Source organism: Chelmon rostratus, chromosome 20, assembly GCF_017976325.1.
Source record: "Chelmon rostratus isolate fCheRos1 chromosome 20, fCheRos1.pri, whole genome shotgun sequence".
In the NCBI taxonomy this organism is placed as follows: Eukaryota; Metazoa; Chordata; class Actinopteri; order Chaetodontiformes; family Chaetodontidae; genus Chelmon; species Chelmon rostratus.
This window is the reverse complement of record NC_055677.1, coordinates 7,932,364-7,952,549: the sequence shown is the minus strand read 5'-3', so window position 1 is coordinate 7,952,549 and position 20,186 is coordinate 7,932,364. Positions and strand designations below refer to the sequence as shown.

At 42.8% G+C, this 20,186-nt stretch overlaps 1 pseudogene; it reads right to left on the bottom strand.

Moving 5' to 3' along the window:
* Positions 1–20,186, bottom strand: part of LOC121623913 — a 37,247-nt pseudogene that overhangs the window by 16,112 nt on the left and 949 nt on the right.

Below are 20,186 nucleotides of genomic sequence, written 5' to 3'. Positions count from 1 at the left end.
TTCTGATAGTACGCCACGATCGACATCATCGCTGTTTCAAAATTAAATCCATTTTACGATGTGACAACCCTACGGTTCAGGTTTGGTTACTTTCAGGCACAAAGGATCATGATTTGGGTTAAAAGAAGTGCTTAGTTGAGGTTAGGGAAAGACCTTGCCTTGGGATACAATTACCACTTGGCTTCGTCATCACAGTTACAATAATACATGGTTATGGTTAGAGAATGACCCGGTCACGGTTATAGAAGAAACTAACAGTGACTCAGCATAGGAACAGGAAACAAACACAGGTTTACTGTGTCAAAATCTGACATTTCATCCAACCGCCTCGACCTTGACCCTTTGTGACTTCATCATTACTGAAGCTACCAGAGGGCTTTGTCACCTGAACATATACAAATGTTTTCAGACATTTGCTGAGATGAGGAAAGAAAGAAAGTCTTGTTCTTTATTTGCTCTACTTTTTTTTTTTAATTATAAGGAAAAGACAGATTAATCAGCATTTCTGTAAATGTGCCACTGTTAGCCAGCTGGGTAATTTTCCACTAAAGTCCTTTGTGGAGATGTTTTCAAAGTTATACACTCATAAAATGCTCACAGGTTGACTTAATGAGCCATATGGCCAAAATCTTCAAGGTAGATGTAATTTTATATTGTTGTAACAATGTACATCATGATACAGCAATTTTGTTCTGCAGGGTCAATTGATTGAGATTCAGTTTACTTATAAATGGTTGAAAATAACTGTACCAAAAAATCCAGACCATGTTCATGACTCAGAAGTTGCACCCCTTTTTGTTAGAGTTTAACTATGCTCCTCCATACTAGGTTGAATGAATCCTCTTACAGCCTCGACAGTGTGTCACAGAGCTAAGTTTTCAGGATTCACCGAACTCACAATTTTGAGATCCGAAAATTTTACCTGACAAAAGCAAGATTAATAAAATTTGAAATCTAAAATCTGACCATGCAAAGTAACCAGTAACAACAGATGCCAAATAAAATGTAGCTGACAACAGGGACTTAAAGCCACTATTTGTTGCTTTTAGTAATTTTAAGCATTGGCACCCCCTAGTGGTGGAACCTAAAAGCCACTGTGGGAAACAGTAATGCATGTCAGTTCCCAGCAGCTCATGGATTCAACCCAGGGACACTGATGTGAATGGAAGTGACACAAACTGCTCTAGTTTTCACCAAAGACATCTCATTTTTTCTGGAAACAAAAGCGATGCTATATCACATGATACATGTACACACAGTGGCTTTAAGTCCATATTCCTCAAACTCTTAGTCAAGCCGAATTCTTGACTGAATACATCTTTACCCCCTCTGACAGTCTCATTACATCACAAAGACAATGGACGGCTGTTATCCACTAACATGATCTCTGATGATTGTGAAATATGCTTTTTTTCACCGAATGCCAAAACTGTAGTTTGTTTCTAATTGTTTTCTTTCTTTTTTTTTTTTTTTACATAGCCGTTGTCTTTCATGCCATCTGTCCCTCATTACTCAAACAGTTTTACAAGATCTCTGATACTGCAATCAAAGCCAAGATTTTTTACAGTCAGGAGGGAGATGATGGCTCAATGAATGAGTCATATGCCGCTCAGCTTTCTCAATGGCATGGCGAGGTGGCCTGCGCTGAATCATGTGCTGCAAAGGTGTGTTTGTGTGCACAAGAATGTGTGTGTGTGTGTGTTTGTGTATGTGAAGGAGTGAGCTGGTGCATGACTTTCAGTGTTGGTGGACATAAATCAGTGACTTTCAGACACTTCTAACCTCTGCTTTGATTTTAAAGAAAGAGTGCCCCTTTTGGATATTCTCACATTTAATTTATCGATCTGTGATGTTTGATGCATTCCAGGTGAAGTTCGGTGATGTTTAAATTTACCTCCTTGGTCTACCTACTTTCCCCCAGCTTATCTTGGGAACATCTATCTATCTATAGTTCTTACAGCAAAATTTCCTAGAAGGCATCAGAAGTTAACTGTGAAGCTGCAAAGAAAGAGATCAAACAGATTTTCCTGCAGAGAAAATTGATTTTTATCTCTCGCTTGTGAACGACTGAGCCTTTCCAGGATGCTCCTTTCATACCCAATCATGATACTATCACCTGTTACCAACAACAACCTGTTTACCTGTGGAATGATCCAAACAGGTGTTTTTGGAGCGTTTCACAACTTTCCCAGTCTTTTGTTTGAAATGTGTTGCTGCATCAGATTCAGAATAAGCAGATATTTACAGGAATCAATGAAGCTGATGAGGTAAAACGTTAAATATATTGTCTTTGTGCTGTTTTCAATTAAGTATATGTCAAAAAGGATTTGCAAATTATCACAGTCTGTTTTATTTATGTTTTACACAGCGTTCCAAACGAAAACAGACATAGAAGTGAACATTAGATCACTAACAGCTCTTGAAACAGTACTTTTGGTTGGATATCCCTCTACAGGAACATGTAAAGAACTGTGCGGACACGCTGACCATGAACCACAGCCAATGCATGAGCTCTCTCACAGCGGAGGTCCTGGCTACATGGTTACCCCATCCAATAACTGTTTAACAGCTTGGAGAATACGCTCCGTCCTACAGCATAACCACCGCGCTCACTTCCAGGCTGTACCTGCCAATGACGCAATCAGAGGAAGTGCAGGATCAGGGCCAGAGGGTTCTGAGTTCATGCGATGGCTCTGGGGCTCTGCAGGAAACCGACACCATCCAGGCTCCATGTGTGGCCTGATTTAGTCTCTTTTATTACATGCGATGGAAACCATACGCCTCCATCACAAGACAGGCGGGCATGATGCTCAGGGTTATAAATGAACGAAGGAAGGGTGAGAGGAGACGTGAAGACAGGCAGGACAAGGCCATCAGCTCAGTTGCAAAATGGATGACTTTGGAGAAAAAACGGAATGTGAGAAAATATGAGGGAGAGGGGGGAAAGTAAAATGATTTAAAGATTTGAGAGGCGGAGAGAAAGCAGTGACGGATGGACTTTAAAAGCCAGTAACCCCTGTCACATCGCCCACAGCGAGCCAAGAACCTCTCAGGGACTGTGACATGGGCCAGGTCGTCCACGCTGAAATGGGAAAGAGAGAAGAAAAGTGGTGCTTTCTGACAGGATATCTCTGAGCTCTGCATCACAGCCAGCAAAAGGCATTGTCAAATTGTGAGGCAACCAGGATTGCAGCATCCAGCAGCTCTCCCAGGCTCCGACTGTCTGCCGCCTTGCTGCGGGGGAGCGAGGCAAAACTTTATTTTCCACATCAAGATTTTCTAATTCATGTGTCAGATCTCCTTTGATCCACTGACAGGTTTATGGGGCTGCATTAGACACATATTAAAAAGGAAAGACGCAAGAAGTAGAAAATTAGGGTTTCTGTTAAAACACAGCATTTTGTCTCACTGAGTGCATTAACGCTTACACCAGCCTGCCTCCACTAAACATACCATTTTGAAACATGTAGAAAATCTCTGACTGTGAGCAGTGCAACACTTTCACCTCAGGAAATGTTTAAAGCTGCATTAACTGATTTTTTTGCCACTTGGGGGCAGCTGAAAATGCTGACATTATCACACTATGAAGCTGTTACTGTAATTATATTCAACAAAACGTCCTGAATTCTGCAAAAATAAGCTTCAATGCACGCTTGAGGTAGTTTTTACTTGTTTCGAAAGAGAGTTGATGTGCTTAATGTTTGAGTTAACATTATTGTTAAGTTCTTAGGTAGTAGACATTTAACTCATCACACTGATCAGCTGTTTCAAAACAAAAAGAAGAAGAGGAAGAAGCAGCTGTTTCCGCAGGTTAAACTGTCTCCTCATCACTCCACACAGATCTGATGTAACCTTCCTCACATTAATACAACTGGTGCCACCTGCTGCTCATCTCAATGACCCACCTCCTAATAATTACATGATAGTGGATAGTGGGTATATTCACATTTTCTTTGGCTGATTCTCCCAAATTTCAGTTAAGATTTGTGACACATTTGGATAGAAACCCACCGATAGTTATCATATCCACTGATAATACAAACACATTGATTAGTGCATCTTTTGCTGGAAAATAAGTTTAGGATTATTAACTATTCAAAGGTAATTAGTGGCACAAGGCAACGCAAGAGCCACTTGCCTCCCGCAGCTTTGAGAAAACCCTCGCAAACTATATATCAAAACGTGCGTCTCGATCGGGAATCGTGTGCAACGACTTTTATAGCTCTTTCGTCAATAATTCGCAAAGTTATACGCAAAAAACTGCCAAAAATTTCAATAAGAAACGAATGGGAAATTTCCTTAAATTTCAGCCCCTTTCAATTGTCTGCTGCTTCGCCATACTTTCTCCTAGAGACTTCATTCAAACTTTAAAACGTAGATAATTTTGTCAGCTCAAAATTAACCTTGGCACATTTTTTGATATCTCTTTCGAGCTATGACCATCTCAAGACCATAAAGTTTCTCAAAAAATGCTCAGAATTTCTCCCCCTAGAGTGGATGACATCATCAGTTAGAGTGACAGAGGCAATGAGAAATCGCCTGAAATTTTTTTCTAAAATTGCCGTAAAATCCAAACGGTGAATAGGAGACACTAAATTTTTGGATCTTTTTATAGACAAACCTTTCTTCTCTCGTCAAAGTTCAATTTTAAAGGGTTAGCCCCCACCAAATTTAAATAAAGAGGGATCTTGCACCAGCTGCCCTGCTCTGCTGCTCCATGTAAGCCGATACTCCATGCTCCATGTAAGGTGTGCTGCAACACACCTGATTCAAATGCTCAGCTCGTTACTGGGCTCTGCTGAGGCCTGATAACGAGCCATTCATTTGAATCAGGTGTGCTGGAGCAGGGATACATCTAAAACATGCAGGGCAGTGGTACTCCAGGACCAGGCTTGAGAAACAGTGGTATAGATAACAGCAGCAGCCCCCTCGTGCCACTATCAAAATTTCGGCAGCGCTGGACTTGTCTAGTTTATATATAAAATGACCTTCCTCATTTTGTCATGAGCAAAATGTAAAGGATTACAGATATTTCTTCTCTTTTAGTATTAAGTTTGTTTGCTTTGAATCTTTTCTTTGCTCATCTCTTGAACAGAGAGAATCTCGAGTCGCCCTCCAGCTTGCAAACAACTGCAAATGATGACACCTCACCAACTGATAGTAAAGGTAGAGAAATAAACCCTTCAGCAATAGTTTTCAGATGAGCTGCGGTCAGACAGGCAGGCAGGCAGGCTGCGGCAGCATCCACGGCCTCTCCCGCCCTGCGGCCCTGCCCCCTCCCACGAGCCCGGAGGCCCCCGCTTGGCTCTGCACAGACTCAGCGCTCGCTGCAGTTACACAAACAGGTCGTCTTTCCACAAAACTGCATCAACAATGGAGTGGGGAGCGGGAATGGACTTACTCAGCTGAGGGATTTGGGGCCCACAGAGCGACTTGGGTTTTAGTTACAAAGCAAAACATCGAAGCTTGAGCACCCCAAACGTTGCAGCTCTCTCGTAAGTGTGTGTGTTTCTTTTTTGTCTGTGTGTGTGTGTGTGTGTGTGTGGCCCACTAGTTAATGACCATCACATTAGCATCCAGAATTTGATAGCCTGCCTACGCTCAACTTTGAAGGAAATACAACACCATCAGCAAAAAGAAGAAGTGAGTTCAAAGAGAGAAGTCAGGAGAGCAGGACAAGAAAAACAAAAGAAACACTTTATCCAATGAAAAACAAGATTCAAAGGCTGTTTGTCTAAAGCCAGCTGCCATTCAACTGTGAGAAACAAACTGCAGCACTTCACAATATAACCATACGGTATTTGAATCTTATTCCCTTTCAAATAAAACTGCAGCACAAGAAAACCTGAGAATCTGTAATTCTCTATCTGTCAGCATTTTCAAGGATCCAGAACCATCCTGCAGAGTCGATCTGGATCCGAGTTTCTGTCTCCGAAACCGCGTCTGATCGTCCCAGGTCAGGTCTCCAGCTGGTTGCCTCAGGTGCCAGTCAAAACGTGAAAACCACCACTAAGACCCCAGTGCCGACGGAGTTCTGGCAAGTACTTCAAAGAAAAACAAACATCTAAATGTCGCCAGTCGGAGAAAACCAGAAATAAATAACATCACGTTTTCCCTGTGATGAGCAGCTGAGATAATAAACCACAAAATGGCATTTGAGGCATTAAATTCGGCCTCTTTCTGCCTTGTCTGCACAGTGTCTAAAACGTGTTATCTATCTGCTGGTACACCATAAACAGCATCCTAGCTGTGGTAAAGAAGGTGGTGTATTCTCTATTCTCCTGCATGCAAAGTGCATGTCAAGAAATATTATAGTAAATATACCAGAATTGATCTTTGTTAAAGATGCAGAAAATCTCAAACAAGTGTGCTCTCAGCTGTGGTTGCACTCATTTTCAGGGTTATAGCTGCTAAGTCGACACAAATGCGACTTCAGCAAACGTGGCCATGTTATCACTGGTGGGGCGATTTGAATTCCCATCAAAATCTGATGAGCAGCGTTTGACGAATGAACAAAAAGCCAGCGGCAGAATGATCCAAGTGTTTCTGAGGCCGGTCGTATCGACACAAAACTTCACAACGTTCTTCAAACATCCACAGCTAAAAATATCCAGCTGTTGTAACGTCAGATTGGATTTCAAACTCAGTCTACTGTCGCACTCCATGTCCGATTAAACAGTGTCTGAAATGTAAATGTGCTGGACTGCAGTTCCTGTTCTGCTAAGGTGCTGCCAGATAAAACCAGGAAGGCTGAAAAGAACAGCACAGATTTTTGGGATACTTGCAGAAAAGCCTATTGGGAAAAGTCTCTATAGGATGGTTCTTTTACAGGCCACGACCGCACCAGCCAAACTCATCACCAGGTCGACCACATGCGTCACCGACTCTGCCAAACGGACGGAGGACACCCAAGCACCTCCTGTGTTCTTTGAACGTGTGCCTCCTCCAGCAGATCGACTCTGGACTGACGGTTTCTCTCTCCAGCCCGGTGGTTTCTGGTCTGGCGTCGCTTGTGGGTAAAGTCGGTATAACATTATGGCCATCGTGGAGGGAGCCGCTCTGTGATTTCAGGATTGCTTGTAATAAGAGGCTCTATCATTTAACGGTGGCTTTGAGAGAACATGGAGGGCTGTAAAATGTGAATACGACTGTGGTCAGTGTGTTGTCAGGTGGTTAGACGGCCTCAAAGGGGCTGAGAATCAGGTCAGTTACACATGAGGTGAGTATTTGGAGAGCATATGGGTAAAAAGCGGATGTCGCATGCAGTTTGTGGTTACATAATCTTGTGGCTGATTATATTTTAAATTTTAAGGGTGATATTCTTTCATAAAGTATCAGTGCAGCAGCATTCAGTGCTGTAAATGTAAGCAGAGAAGGGCGTTTTGAGCAAAATCTGCCGAACGTGGAAACTTCCGAATGGAAACAAACTGTTACGATCACCTGGAGGAATTGCTCAGGACAATAATTCATATTCAAGAGTGAGAGCAAACCACAAATTACAAAATTATACACTTTTCTTCCAAAGTCAGCAAGACAAAATGCAAAAAGGAACAGGTTTGAGGACCGATGGGATGCACCCCGAGGTGGGTATAACAATGGAAATGCCTTTTCTTCTGCGGCATGGAGGGTGCTGGAGTTGCTTCTGGGTGGCCCCGCCACGTCTGCGGTCGGATGCGGGGGCGTGGTTTGTCAGGCCGAATGACAACGAGCCATCTTCTCCTCGCCGCCGGTCAGGAAGAAGAGGAAGCTCTTCTGCCAAAATATGCTCAGGCAGACGCACTCCAGACATGAGGGTGGCACGCTCTCCTACCTCAGAGCAGCCTGCATCAGGATGCGGGGGGAGCTGTCTCACATCTGGGTAGTGAATCGCACGGAGGCGATTCCACTCACTGAAAGCAATAATCAACACCAGACAATGGCTTTAAATTACTCCACTGTTTGTTTAGGGCAATTTAGAAGAAGTGCTGGGAAGGGAAACTCTCTGAGTGATGGAAGAACTGAATCTGCGCTGCACTGTGATTACTTTATTACTCCAACGGCAAGATCTGATTACCAGAGACAATTTGTAATTAAACTGCTGCGTGTTCACAACCTCTTCTTAGAGCTTCAGCAATGTGTGCAGAGATCTGTAACAGAAATCTGTAAAAGTGCTCATGCATTCAATCACCCTGTATTAACATAGCAAAATAATATTCGCTGATTAAAGAAAATTACAGGATTCACTTGAACAATTCGACAGTGAAAATGAGACACAATAAGTTCCATGCAAACCTAAACTGGTGAATGAGATGAATTATTTGTCTCCGAAGAGAAATCTTGGCCTGGATTCAAGAGTGCTGTCATTCCATTCATACCACAATAAAAAGAGTGCTAATCCCACAGTACATACTGCACAACGCATATCTATGTCTACGCGGACTCTCAGCCATCCATCAAGGTCATAGCATATCTAGGAATGCTTAGTCAAAGGTGTCTTCAGTGATTTACTGTAAGCAAGTCCAGCTGCTTTTCCCTCAGCGCTCCTCGATATCACATATCAAATGTAACAAATGTAACATAAATACTGACATGTATATCTAAAAAATGTCACGAAAAATCTCTGGCATTAGTTGCTAATAAGAGATGCAAACGTGTCAAATGAACCGCAAAAAGAAAAATGTATATTACAATGCTGCATGTGCTCCTATAGGCTCGCATTACCTGATGAATGCAGCATGTCACATCATAGAGGTATTAACTTTTCTTTTATATGCATCTATATCGTTTGTTCCATAACTCGAGCAACAGTGGAAACAGCGAAAATGTAGATTTGGTGGATTTACGGTTCACAAGTTTCACAGAAGGTTAACCACTATTGTTTTTAACCTTTCCACACTCCGCCCCTTCAGTGACCTGAAACATTTTCTCTACTCGACATTTTTCTTACTTGTAGTAAAACAAACTACAATAAAACTGCTTTATATTTCAGAAGTGACATGTATGGTTTGCTTATTGTGTCTTACACAGTCCCTCGTGCTACTGTGTGTCTGCACAAAAACTTTCTATTTTTGGCAAATCCCGGGTTCTTAAACAGCTCTACCGTACATGGGAGGCTGCAGGCAGCGGACATATGGAGTCACTGAACACGGACTACTGCGAATGTGAACCACGTCAGGGCAAACTCTGCATGTTCAGAGTCACTTAAACTCAAAAGTGGAGCAGCTGAACTCAATCAGGTGTGCGATCTTTGGAAGAACAACAGAAATATAATGCGGCTTAGTCTTTTATAATTTGTTAATTAACCATGTGCATGCATGACAAGCATTGTGCAGAGCTCCGTGAGGTGCCAGAGAATGAATTTAGCGAATTCTCTCTGTCTACAGTCTTCGCCACACATGGAAAATGTGATAGTCATTATGCAGCTGACAGAGTTTTGGAGCCGAACACTGTTCCTCTCCGCTTCAACTCCCTTTTGCAAACCAGGAAGCTGTAGGTTGATCTTGGCAAAAGTCGCAGTCATTTTTTTTCCCCTTTCATTAACATTTTGGGCTGTGAATAACAGATTTAGAGGGTTTTATTACTTGTACTAAAAGAGGAGAAATCAGAATCCCCATATTCATTGTTAAAGTGCGCCTGTGTGCGCTGCTGCCGGAGGTGCTGGAGAACTTTCAGTGTTCACGGACACGAGAGGCTCACATGCATAAAAGTCAACAGTTTGTACTGCAAAAGTGTGATGTTGTGAGTTATTGTAAGGCTGAACGGGCACACACGCACACATACACACACTGGAGGAACTACAAATGTAAGATCTAATGCACAAGCATGTTCCCTGCAGAACAAAGGGCTGCCAAATCGAACACAGGCGAGAACACAGGGAGGCATTGAAGGAACGCAGGTGTCCTGAAGCAGCTTCTCTCCGCTCTACTATTCTGTTATTTAATCACCGAATCAATGACTCAGAGCCCTTGTCTGAACACCCCCTTAATGGCACTTAAATAGCTCCAGAAACCCTCCCCTGACATCTGCATGTGGGTCACATCAAGGACACCGGGGGTTATTACGGTGTTTGAGAGCTGGAGGGGGGACAGTGCTGGGGTTTGCTGCTTTTCCTCACTCTTAAAGGTGAGTCAGAAAAGTCGGATGATCACAAGCCAGATTGAAAATAGCAGCTAACTACCAGCACATGTGTTGTTCTGGCAAAAACATCACACATTGACGCCTGCTCTTTGCATCCAGCGCCCGGAGTCACGTTACTGCTGTTTTATTCAGCCTAATGAAGGCGAGAAAAAGGAGGAGGGGGTGGAAAGTTTGGACAGAAGTTTATAGGATCTGTCCGAACTGACTTTGATGTCAAAAACATCAATTTTGCTGTAGTTACTCTACCTGCTGTCCAATGTTGAAAGACGTATTCAGATCATTTACTGAAAGTGTCAGTCCACTGATTTCACATGTCGCACTGAATTAACAACCCATGAATAACACTCAGCTTGTGAAAGCAGTTGTATAAAATCTTGGAGGAGTTTTCTAGAGTCTGGGAAAGTTACACAAATGGCATCATTCAAGGCTCACAGTTTGGGATTGGATTTATTAAGAGACAGGAGGTTTAATGAAAGATGCTATCAAGTTGCATTATGGGAAGTGTAGGGTCAAAGGGTTTTGGATCTCGACCCATATTAGGGATTTAAGTCAGAATGTCGCAGCCACTTCTGGTTAAAATGATCATCAATGGCCACTCACTCACTTTCTATCCTCTCAAATCCAGATTGTAACGTCACGTTTGATTGTCGCTGCGGTTATTTACCTGCAAACTGCAGATAAATGTGCGAGAACTGCAGGGCTCTTGCATGACTTTTGCTTAGATTTGTGAAATGTCAAACATTAAGGAGAAGAAGTGATCTCATGTTGAACTATTGGTGAAACAGGCCCCAGCATTCAAGACTGTACTTAAACCTGAATTTATTTATTTGACCACTTGGGGGCAGTGCAACAAACTTCAAATGCAACACTGATGTTATCACTGTATAAAGTCAACATGGCGAAGGTGTTAGCAAAGAGCAGCTCACGTACACATCAAGCAGACATTTGCGTTCATTTGTAGTCGTGTTTGACTCCATCTGGCAAACGTATGTACCACACCGACACGTTAGCCCAACTTCAGCCTCGTTGTGTTTATACTCGCGCTTTTGCAAACTATTCTGACTCAAACTTTCCAACTTGTGGATTCATAGTAAAGTGTGTTTAGCAGAGTGCTGTAGGAAGTTCATTGATGGTGACATTGAAGTCACGTGACCGTGGTTTACGTCATTTGTACCCTGGTGTTAGCGTTTTACTCCTGGCGACTGCATTTATGCTTCAAAATCATAAAAGTGGTGTTCATTTGTGACAATTACCTTGCTGAACAAAACGTGTAAGCGTCCTAACAGAGTTTATTTTCTGCAATCATCCAACAGCTAATGGAAGAATCCCTCTAAGAATCCCAATGTATTTGACTACGCTGGACTGAGTTCAACCGATTCATCTAACAAAATTCATTTTGACTTCTTTAGAGTTGTAACACTATGGAGTTGTGTGATTTATAGCAATGCATCAGATTGTATACACTGAAATAAATACAGTATTAGTCATATTTATCATATCAGGATGCATCATCTCATTTTACACAACACAAACAGAAAATGTGTGAAAAGACTTTTGTGTAAAACTGACACACTTTAGAAGCAGCTCAAAATCATACTTGAAGACAGCATGTGTGTAAATGTATTTAGCTACTTTCCACCACTGCTTCTGTCATCCTAGACCGTACCACTATAAACTCAAACATGCGTCCATAAAATTCCTCTGTGATCTGCTGCCATTTCCCTGCTTGGCCTTTCTTCACATTCAGACAGTTCTGTGGGATTTCAGGTTGAAAGGGTTGAATGATAACACAGATAAGACAGTGCCTAAATGTCTGACAGCAGGAGTAATTAAGCTTGAAAACTGCAGCACTAAACTTTTTTACTATGTGTGAGTGCCATACATGCCATAAAGGTGTGTGTGTAAACAGTCCCAGCTGGATCTTAAACTGTTACCTCATTTTTTAATCTACTACCATCACACACACACTCAAAAACCCTCATCTCGTCACAAAGAGGTCCTCTAATGCTCCTCCAAAGCCATCCATTCACTTCCTGCTCTGCTCTTACAACCGGCTGCATCTCCTCCACCTTCTCCCACTTCCTTTTCACTCCCTTCCCTTCTCCTGGGATAAAATACCCTCTGGCCCAGCGCCCCCTGCTCCTCTAGCTCATTCAGCATCTTGGGTGTTATCTCTCCTCCTGTCCTGTCCGGTGGTGTGAGATTCTCCCGAAACCAGATACGAGGAAATCCCTCATTCCAGGTCTGTACATCATCTTTTTGTTTACGCCACAGAGGCTTCAGTTTTAACAGCCTGCTCCGAAAGCCTGCCATGAGAAACAGACGTGGAGCTGGTTTCTTCAAGCCACTGGCTGACATCCGACTTTATCTTTTTAATCTCATCATACCTTGAGAAAGATCATTTCTAATCTCTGCCTACATTTTTCTTTCTCATCCACACAAACACCAACACTTAATTAGTCTCTTTCTCCTGTTGTCACCACATTGATGTCTCAGTTTGTCTTAAATGTGCTTTGAGATGATTCAGGGCTCACCTCTGCTTTTAAAACACTTAAAAGCTTGTGGGTTGGCACTTTAAGACAAATCACTTACTATAAGATCTGTACACCTAAACTAGAGCCAGCATGAAGAAATCAAAGCATCAAAAAGTTAAATAACAGACATTTTGACTCTCCAGATCATCACCAGAGTCAAACAAAACAGCCACACACAGTTGTGTTTATATTGAATGCCATCATTAGTCAATAAGCAACAGGTGTGGGGCAGCAAACCACAAATGATTAAGAACAGGTGTTAAAGAGGCGTGACACCTTTTGATAGAGGGAAAAAATGTGTAATAAAACTAAAACATGTGTGCTGGAAAATGAATGGCCTTGAAATCAGTTTCAATCACGAAGCCTCCACTGCAGAAGTATCTTTACTCTACATTTTGAGGAATGATGGATGTCAACGTTGATACAGCACAGCTTTAAAATCAATGATTTCACTGTAAAGATTATGAGTAAAACACAAAACCTCAGCAGTGATGTTGAACCCAGCAGCCAGTTTTTACTTCCTGATTTTTACCAGACAAACCCTGTGTTTTACTGCTGGTCTGCACCATTTTAGCAGGTGACTTTAGTAAGTGTTTTCCCATCTCTGTCTGCTCCCTACAACAGGTGTTGAACCCACTGCACACTCAGGTCAGGTAACTCTGGAACCTGGAGCTCCAACAAGAGCTCATTTCAACTGTGAAGCACTGAAACGAAACTTTAACCTGCAATAACTGAAGTTTTTGGCCACTTGGGGGCAGCAGAAACAACCTTTAAATACTGACATACTATCAGCTTTTAAGATAATATGGTAACATGTATGCAAACAGCTGCATGCATTCAGCTGATACAAAGAAACATTAGCATTCATTTGAGTCATGTTTGGGTGCACTTAATGAATGTAAGTCCGTTATTCACTCTCTTTTGGCTCTGTTTTGGTCTCCACCAACCTGCAGGAAGTGCCTACTGTAGCTCTTTTAGCTACAAAATGCGCCCACTATGAATGCTATAAGAAGCTTTCTTTGGGTTTGTCACTGTGAGAAACACCTTTCACATCACACATAGTCATTTGATCCACTGTCAATATAAAAATATTGATTACAGCAGTTGTAATGACAAGATGCAAACTTTGGTAACTTAAAATAAGAAATATGACTTGAGAAAAGACGCAAAAAGAGAAGCACAATCAGAGGAAGACAAGTACATTTCTGCTCACACAGAATAAAAATGTTTGCAAAGACGCGCTGGCTGTGAAATCTCAAGGCCAAAACAACATTTCTGACAGCGGTATGGCAGTCAGTGAAGAGGGCTTTGTACACTGCACAAAACTATTAAGTGATCAAAACCTGCCACACAATTTTCAGAAAGAACTGAGAGGCAAAATTTGAGAGAACCACAACACAACACTGTAAAGAAAAGGCCATGAAACCACAGTAAAGTGCATGAAAATCCTCATCAGACATTCTGACAAACACACTGAAATGTACCACATGACAGCATGTATTAAATGTGTCAGGGTCTGACTGAAGCTGGCTAGCAATGTCAACATAACCATGTTTGATTCCATGTTAACCAGGATGGATGAGGTGGTGGGTGAAGCGTCATTACGGCTACAGCTGAAGGTGGTTGTGAAGGCGAGGAATGCTCTTTGCCAGAGAAACCCACCGGACCGAACCGAGCCCCGGCTGTGCTGACACAGCTGGTTCCAGGCAGGCACAGACGGCCCAACACCATGCTCGGCTCCAGGAATGTTCCGGGCCTTGCTGGAGAAACCATAACAAGTGCAGGAAATAGATTAGTGCACTCTGGGCTCCACACCGGCCACAAACCTCCCGAGCCCGGCCTCTCCAAACCCACATGTGTGGGAACAGGAGACGCGGCAGCGGAGGGAGTAAGACCCCCATCCAGACATCAGTGCAGATCCCAGGGGGACCTGCTGCGAGGAGTAATCTAGCCTCCATTATTTCACGACTGGCCCTGACTCCTACCTGCGTACCAACATGTCAGTCCTCCAGTAAAAATAGCTCAAAGTACAGTCATACTTGCACGACACGAAATATATATGAAACCTGGTGTCACTTGTAACTGTAAGCTCACTATAATATATGATGCTCAAAGCATTCCATCTTTAATTTGACAGGAAGTCAGGAAGTTATACACTTTTTGGTGTACTGATCTGATTCATGTGCTTCTAACTCAGTTTGCATTTATCTCCCTTTGCTGAATACCCCTAGGGAAAACTCACGATACATCACTTTGCTGCACCATTCTGCATTAACATTTCCTCAGAAAGTCCATCTAATTCAACACCTGACATGATTTTGTGAGTGCTAAAACAGAGATATAATGCAGGCCACAATCCTTTCATGTTTGACTCACTTGCTCACTTGCTATTCTAGCTTAAACAAGGGATCAAGATGGAAGTTTGCTGTGCTTTCAGAAAAGTGTCCTTTGTAGTTCTTTTGAATCTATAAAAACATTAAAAACATACCATTAGTCAGAAAACCCGACTGCTGTCTCAGACATTAGCGCTAATACTGCTTCCATTGGGTGCCACTAGTATTTTGCTGACATTATCGCCAGAAGTTATATCGTGATTTTCGTCACATATGCGCCTGAACTTGTTGCACTTCGCTGTGAGTTCAATACACAAAAACAGAGAGTAATAAATACTGATGATTGATACTGAATATATGACACCCCAACCTCATGGATGCCAATAGTTGAAATATTCTTTGCTGTTGAACTGGAACAGAGAACAAGGCACTCATATGTCAGGAAATACAAGTCAAACCAGGAGCTGCTTCTTAACTGTGCTGTCAAACCAGACAAAAGTGAAATACAAGTGAGCATTTGCACAAAATAAGCAGCATGTTGATTTGTTACCTCCAAGTCACTACCAAAATAAAAGTTAATGCACTTATTTTAAGGGAGTATCATCCACTCCTGTTGGACAGCTGACTGCAAACCCGCCACATCTCTATTGTGGAGCAGTTTATAGTTTGGCAGAGCAGGGTCATATGAAACTGGATTATGAGACAAAGCTAGTGTGAGAACGTCCTCCGTGTTGGATTTTCCAGGTCTCTCTTTCCTCAAAGATCTGGTGTCAAGACCATTTGCAGCTGGTCAACAGTGGACCATCGTGTCTCAGAGTTCACCAACGTTGAACCAAAAGCTACACCTGAAGTCTCTCAGTGACCTTCGTACTGGAATCAGATCTTTTTAGTCTAAATACTTCAGCTTTAATACCTTCGTACTGATTTTTGTTGCTATTTGTTATGCAGCATCATTCTCCCTGAGATTTTACGTGTGTGCAGGACTACGCTGCCACGTTAACAAAGACATGACATAAACTTTATAGTTACAAGGTTTTTATGACTGGAGGGTTCATGGTGTGAGTCGAGCCAATGGCCGATGATTATAACAGCTCTAAAGGGGACTGCAAGAGTTCAGCCAAAGCTCAGGTAGATTTCTGTTTTATTCTGATGGCCTTCTTATGTCAACCCCCCACTGAAAAATAAATATGTTTAAACCTGGAGCACTGTGGAAGCAATTCCGGCCTGGCTTCGACTTGGCAGGAGGAGAGATGGGATTACCATATGAATTCACTCAGTGAACGTACTGGTGTGTGTGTGTGTGTGTGTGTGTGTGTGTGTGTGTGTGTGTGTGTGTGTTGTGCATTTCCACTATACAAACGGGTGGAAAAATGTGTGTCTATTTGTGTAAATATACATGATGTATAAAGCCTTCTGGATGACGTTTGTGTAAGATAGAGAATCAAAAACAGTTCAGTTTGTTGTGTGTGTGTGTGTGTGTGCGTGCATGAGTGTGTTTCCCCATTGGGTTTTTTCCGATGTTCCCTGATTCGTTACTTTGCATGTCAGCAAATATGCAAACAACCCCAAAGGTGCTTTTACAGATATTTCAGCAGCATGGTCACAATGTATTACGTGCACATGTGTGTTGACTTTTCACGTTGTACTTTTCAATGCAAACCTTCCAAAGGTCTTTAGAGAAAGGCTGGAGGTCGGCCTGTGTTTGTTGGTGTGGATGAATCACAGCCAAAGCAGCGAGGAAACTCAAAGCTGTGTCAGATGTTATTACAAAAGTGAGATGCGCACATCAACTCTTGAAATTCAAGGAGTCGGAGGATATAGATGAAGCCAGCCATCAGACCATATGGTATTTTATTGCTCCTTTATCTTTCCTAATGCAGCTTTAGATAATTTATGAAGCACACAAACGATCTGACTCCCAATTCTTTATGCCACAAAGCTGAGGCAACTTGTTGCAAAGACCACAGGGATTTTGCACGTTTTAGCAATTAGCCACAAGTCGTCTATCATTTACAATACTGGAGTCCATGTTCCATAAATATCATGAGTTTTAAGACAGACTTCAGCAAACATTGACTTCTAATCATTCTAGCAAGGTATGAAAAAGAACTTGCATAGGCTTGAAACTTCACTTGAAATTGATCATTCAAAATGGTGAACCTTATATTTTTCTGGTCATGCAGTTGAAAAGAGTCTTGATCAACTTTAAGACCTCGACAAGGGGACAGGAGGAGCGGGGTTTGAACCACCAACCTTGTGATTAGCGGACTGTACCTGCTGAGCGACAGCCACTGCTTTCTTGGCAACTTAGTTAACTTATGCGAAGCTGTTCAACAGTTAACTTGCTAATATTGGAAGTCAAAACAGTCCCTGTGTGCAGCTGCAATACGGCACAATAGTCATGCAACTGTGACCGAAAAATAAAAGTGGCTAAATAGCCGCTGATGGAAAATGCATCCATGTTTCAAACCACAGCAAAATGGCTTTCATTGCGTGCTGGAATTGGTGGAAGTCAATGGCTGGAAACACTTGTGGAAGACTTTAGAAATCAGCAGTAATGCAAAGTATTTGAAATGTGCATGTTAAAAGAAAAAGAAAAGCCCACTTGGGTTGTATGTTTCTTACACATGTACACTACTTAAAACCGGATTAAGTGTTCTCTGCGTCTGTGTCAAGTCGTCCTCCTTTGAGAACTGTCACAGCCTCCACACATCACAACAATTTAAACACGATCCGTCTCCTGGGAGGTTGCAGCGAATTAAAGCAAAACATGCAGAGAGGAAATAACCGCTTGTTTTCCCCTGAGAACTGACATTACAGTGCTAATATTGGAAAATTTGATGGCTTGCATGAATACGACTCTATTGCACAACAAAGCCTCTGGAGCGGTGAGGCGGACCCTCGGAGCGGACCCCTCCAAACAGCGAGGGCCAACAGCACTCGGCTCGGAGCTCAGCCGCTCTCTCTTCCGACTCCTCTGAATGTCAAGAGTTCATTTGAATAAAGTTAAAAGTGAGCTGGATCTGGCTCCCTTCCCAAAGCTCCCTAATCTAATCCATGAGCGGGACTCGCACGCGCTCACAGAGAAAGACAAACAGGATGCCTCTACTCGGGTGACCCGGATGAAAGAGATCGTGTTTTAACACAGTTTGAACTCGTCTCTGACGGTGCCGCTGCTGTCTGCTGCCTCACATCCACTCTCATGGACCTCGGCCGGCCTGTGTGTGAGTGACTCATCCTGCAGCAACACCCTGAATACAGAGACACGGAGGCTCCTGATCCCAAATCAATGCTGAAGCGACATAACGGTGATGGGGCACGCGCTCCGTCTCCAAGGAGAGCAATAACGATGTGTTTGAGTGTGTGTGTGACACAGTGTTTGCCCTTTGCTGCCAGGGTTTTCTTCTTTATCCAAAAGCACTTGATGGGAAACGTAATCCAGCAGCTGCAGGCTGAAGGAGCAGCGACTCGAACTGATCCTTATTTGTGATGGTGAGATTGTGCATCATTGATGTCCCGTGCGACAGTAAGACATGTGCCTAAAAATGCGTCGTATAACAGAAGAAAAGGGGACGGCCAGAACAGACCACATTACAGTTGCCACAGAAGACAAAAGAGGCCAGAGATTGAAATTTTAAAGGGCCAGTTTGTCAAAATTAGAAAAAGACATGTTTTAGGAGTCACAGGAGCTCCTTGTTTAGCAGACAACCTGTTGATGGTGAGCTCTGTGGATTATCCAGAGTAATGGGGACACTTTGTCTGGAACAGCTTAAAGCTTCAAAGCTTCACTCATTCGAACTCTAAATCAACATTTGCCTTCTGCACGGCTTTTATTCATGTCTACTCATTCTGTTTAAACACAGAATTTCTGCACAGTTGCAGGTAAAGATGAAGCGACACTAATATAATCAGTATTACACCATTTGTAGAATTAGATTCAAACTGAGGGTTTTGTTCAGTCGGCACAGCCCTCCTCTGGAGAGTTGTATTCATGAGCATTTGAGCATCACTAACAAAGTCTAATCACCTCCATTATACTGGAGGCAAAAACATCAGTGACAGATGTATCAGAACTGGGAAGAATACATCAAGTACGCACTGCATGGCTTGAGTGTTTGTAATTTGGGTGAACTGACCCTCTAAGCTTTTTTATGCTTATCATCCTGATCTTTCCTGGTTCCCTACCAGTGTAAAAGCCTGCTGGGAATGCTTCTGTAAATGAACTTGAAGAAGGTGCCAGGCTGCATCCTTCGAGCTGAACGAGTGCACTTGTGCACAAACCAAACGCATGTGAGCTGTGTCTGCCTGTCGCACCACAAAAGAAAGATATATGTCGACGACAAGTTCAGTTTGGGTAACTGCACATTTCTGAGGTCCCGGGGCATGTTTGTGTGAGTCAGTGTGTTTAAGTGGCTTAATTTAAGTGGATAAAAGAGAGAAGAGAGTTTCCGAAGCTTCTTGATCTGGTGAGCTCTGTCAGCAGTCGTCGGGCCTGTGGTGAGCTGGACCTCACAGGCTGTCAGCCACATTTATGTCCAACCCAAACCCTGCAGAACCATTAGCGACCGAGCCAAATATCAGGACAGATGAGGACAGTCTTGACATGAAAAGCGTGTCTTTTATGTTGACTGGACGTTTCAGTTAGAGCTACATGCCCGTAAATATAAAGGTAAGTAACAGCAGAAAAGAGGAAAAGAGTCAAGCCCACACACTTAGTGGCGTGAATTCACAACAGCTTATTCTGAACACAGTAAAAGTTTTATGATTGGAGCTCCAAGTGTGTCGGCTTTTCTCTTTTCCACCTGAAGAAAAAGGACTTTTCACTCACCGAACCTCTTGTATCCAAAAGACTGTACTTCCTCCTCGTCTGCAAAGTCGTCTGTGTGACATAATCAGAAACATGATGTAAATAGGTCATACTCACGCTATGGGGGCTACGCTGTGTGTAAAGCAGTTGGTGGGACTCCACAAACAAAACAGACAGGAACACAACAGGGCAGCTGCACAGAGCCAAGAATTCATAATGTTATCCTTGAATATAGTGATAGAGTTTAGCAGAGTGGAGGCAGCCAACGAGGCATTAGGTTGCAGATAGTGGAGCATCGTGTGTGTGTGTGTGTGTGTGTGTGTGTGTGTGTGTGTGTGTGTGTGTGTGTGTGTGGAGATAGGAGGTCCAGAGAACTGTAAAAGCCACAGGCTGCGG